Source organism: Coenobita brevimanus, chromosome 115 (genome assembly GCF_032717465.1).
Source record: "Coenobita brevimanus isolate Jiangsu-jjx chromosome 115, ASM3271746v2, whole genome shotgun sequence".
Classification (NCBI taxonomy): Eukaryota; Metazoa; Arthropoda; class Malacostraca; order Decapoda; family Coenobitidae; genus Coenobita; species Coenobita brevimanus.
The window spans coordinates 11,277,329-11,281,587 of record NC_137068.1 but is presented as its reverse complement, the minus strand read 5'-3'; positions in this window follow the sequence as shown (position 1 = coordinate 11,281,587).

Here is a 4,259-nt window from a genome sequence, read left to right as displayed (position 1 = left end):
GGGAAGGGAAAGTAAGGAAAAGGGCGACAGGAGTGGGTGGCAGACTGAGGGAGAGGCAGGGAAAGTGGGAAAGAAAGACAAAAGGGACTAGGAGAGAAAGGGACAGAAAAGGAAGTGAGGGAAAGGGAGGGAGGAGGGAAATTCAGAGAAGGTAACTGGTGAGAAAGGTGAGGTGTTGTTGAGGGTGAAGTATGATGGAGTCTAGAGCAGAGAAGATCACTAGGATAGAGAAGATAACAGAGGGGTGACTTAGCTATATCCATACCTGGCTTACCACACACTACACCACATATGCCTTAACACATTATTGCTGCATTTGCTACTTTATATTTTACTTATACACCATACGACATACAATGAAAAATATACGAGTATAGTAATACAAAATAAAAACTTAATATCACAGAGAAGGAGGGAGGAGGAGAAGTGAAGGCATTACAGAGTGATGGATGACAGAGCTTAGAACAGAGACATTAAGATGATGGAGAGGATAACAGAGGTGACTTATCTGTATCCAAACATGATTTAAGATGGAAACGCAAGTCAGTAACGAAGGACTGAAACAGATGTGCTAATAACAGCAGGGTTAAAAAAGATTAAGGGGGAGATGGAAGGGTTAAGAACGAAAGAGACAGGATCAAAGAGTTGAGAAATACTGAAACTCAGAAGGAAGGACAGAAAGAGTTAGAAACGAAGGAGAGAGACACAGGAAGGGTGAGAAGGTATGGCTTAAGAATGAAGGGTGAGGCTGGAAGGGAAGGGTTAGGCTGGAAGGGAAGGGTGAGACTGGAAAGGATGGGTTGGACTGGAAGACAATGTGGTGTCGTTTATAGGGCAGTGCAGGTGTGGACACAGGGTTGCAGCCAGGACACCTTCCCACGATGGCTTAGGGCGAGATGTGAAGGGGTGTGTAGGCAAGAGGTGGGGTGCATGTGAGATAGCTGGTGTTGTATGTTTGTTTGTTGTGAATGGGTGTGTAGGCAAGAGGTGGGGTACATGTGAGATAGTTGGTGTTGTATGTTTTTGTTGTGAAGGGGTGTGTAGGCAAGAGGTGGGGTGCATGTGAGATAGTTGGTGTTGTATGTTTGTTTGTTGTGAAGGGGTGTGTAGGCAAGAGGTGGGGTGCATGTGAGATAGCTGGTGTTGTATGTTTGTTTGTTGTGAATGGGTGTGTAGGCAAGAGGTGGGGTGCATGTGAGACAGCTGGTGTTGTATGTTTGTTTGTTGTGAAGGGGTGTGTAGGCAAGAGGTGGGGTGCATGTGAGATAGATGGTGTTGTATGTTTGTTGTGAAGGGGTGTGTAGGCAAGAGGTGGGGTGCATGTGAGATAGTTGGTGTTGTATGTTTGTTGTGAAGGGGTGTGTAGGCAAGAGGTGGGGTGCATGTGAGATAGTTGGTATTTTATGTTTGTTGTGATGGGATGTGGCACCAAAAGATGGATGCATGGTAGATGGCTGGGGTAGTAGGTTTGTTTGTATGTTATGAGTTTGCAGTTTCCTTCCCCAGAATACGCCCCGCCCAGTTGATGTTACATCCAGGTCACTATTTCAGTTATAAGCAGGACGAGACTGGGGCAAAGCGGACACTGTCTAAAGATGCGTGGTGGGACGAAAAGATAAAAGGTGTGAGACATGAACAAGCTGGGAAAGGAAGTTACGAATGCAAAAATTCGGAATGAGGGTAAGGATAGGAAGGGAAGAGATTTTACGAATGAGGGTAAGGACAGGGAAGGAAGGGAGGAGGGAGAGAGCAGAGTTAGTAATGAAAGCACAAGAAATGGCAAGGTATCGTGCGGATAAAAAGAATGAGGGGGAAGGATTGGGAAAGCTAGGCATGCCAAAGCAAAGGAAAGGAAGGAAAGGGAAGGTGAGGGGAAGGGCAAAGTCAGTAACAAAAGGAGAGGGCATGGTGAGGTATGGTAGGGTTCAGAGACTGAGGGCAAGGATTGACAAGGCAAGGCAAAGCAGACAACAGCAAGGGAAGGGAAAGGCTAAGTCAATAACGAACGGATACGGAATGGTGAAGTATGGGAAGGAAATTTTGGCATGGAGAACCTTCAGATGGATGAGATGGGAAAGTTGGCTGGAAACACACTTGAACTCTGCCAACACACACACACACACACACACACACACACACACACACACACACATTCTCTCTCTCTCTCTCTCCCTCTCTCTATGCAAGACCCAAAGCCTATATAATTCCCGGGCAGCCTCCACCTTTCACAGGATGGACGTAACCTGCATACATACACCCGGTTTTCCTGGAAAACGTAAATGCATCAAGGCAGCCATGTTACGACCCTTCTCAGTATTAATTCGTTCTCGTGCCTACGTGACTTGCTCAAGGTGTGTGTGTGTGTGTGTGTGTGTGTGTGTGTGTGTGTGTGTGTGTGTGTGTGTGTGTGTGTGTGTGTGTGTTTTACAGCAAGTGTTTGTATCTATGCTGAGTGCACGGATACATACACGCTCATTTATTTAAATACGCTGGTCATCATCATCATCATCATCATCATGACATTTCCTCATCTAGGTATAAGGTCAGGTAAAGGGATCAATGAGGGACCTAGCCCAGCAACCAGGCAGGTGCGACAGGAACTGAAGGGGCCAGGCTAACGACGGGCAGGTCAGAGCGGAGAAAGTTGGGAGAGGCCTAAGTCCTGCAGTGGCCTGTATCATACTGTTGTTGTTGTTGATGACGATGACGATGATGATGATGACGATGATGATGGTGGTGGTGGTGGTGGTGGTGGTGGTGGTGGTGGTGGTGGTGCTGCTGCTGCTGCTGCTGCTGCTGCTGATGATGATGATGATGATGATGATGGTGATGATGATGGTGATGATGATGACGACCATGTTGATGATGGTCGTTGGTTGAACTGGGTTGAATAGAGATTCATAAAGATGCAGCGTTACGAATTTTACTGACCCGTGGGTAAAAGAGTTTTTAAGTGCTATGCCGTATTTTAGGTGCCGTAGCAGGCTTCGTAACGCCTCTTTCTGACCGATTTATTTTGTAATAGGTACACAGTAATATCTAAACAGTTGGCATTAATAATATATCGGTACAAGAGGGTACCAGTACTGGGAAGTAATGTGTACAACAAACAGCTATGACATGTGTTATGAAATCTCCACAGCCATTACTAATAAGATCCAAAGCGCAAACAGATACCAAGAGATCACATAAAAGAAAGATGCAAGTCTGAGAGTAAGATAAGGTGTGGAGAGACGAGAAAGTGCTTGAATATGATGAGAGTGTAAGATAGTGAGGTACTAATCTTGAGGGAATAATTCAAGTAAAGGTACGGGATCAATACACGTCCAATTAGGTCCAGTCAGCACTTCCACTTTGAATCGAACAAAGAACGGTTTTTTATATTACCCAAGAGAGTAGACGAGATGGGGACTACAGTAATTATATGTGTAGAAATAAATACATATAGATACACACCGATACAATAATAGATAGGTAGATAGATTAAAAGAAAGACAAACAAATATTTATGTAGACTGATATAAACAAATACTCAGTCCCTTTCCGTCTCACTCTCTTTACTATCACATCTTTTTCACCATTTTATCTTCGGGGTACTCTCTCTCTCTCTCTCTCTCTCTCTCTCAGCGGGTGTACCGTGCAATATATCAGGCAGTAACTCAACAACTCCAATATTGGTCATCCAAGTCCTGGGGGTCAAGTCTAAGATTAATGGTACCTTGATTGGACTCTCACAATGCTGCTCTTGTGAACCATACCACCCTCTATCTATCTATCTATCTATCTATCTATATCTATATATCTAAGTCTCTCAGTTACGTATCTAAAGGCAAATTTACTGATGGTGGCATGATATACTCTGAGGGTCACATCGCAGTCCCTCTTCCTTACCTATTCATTTGGTATATTACACATCAACATTCTCTTGTACGTTACTTTTATCGCTTTAATATCGACATGGTTTACATCAATAACATACAAGAGGATACTGGGGTCAAAAGTCATGTGTAGAAAAAATCACTTTAAGAAGCTGGTGTTGCGAAATCTTCAAATCTACTTAGAGCTACGGTACTGACAGCCGTTTCCTACTGACAAATATCTTTTATTGTTTCTTTTTTACCTGTTTATTTCTGCTACGGAACTGCGAGTGGCTTTTTTATCCATGTTTTTTATTTCAAGATTAAAAAAAATGAGACAAGAGAATGTTAAGGTGTAATAAGCAAAATGAATCACTGAGGAAAGACGTTACGAAGATTCTT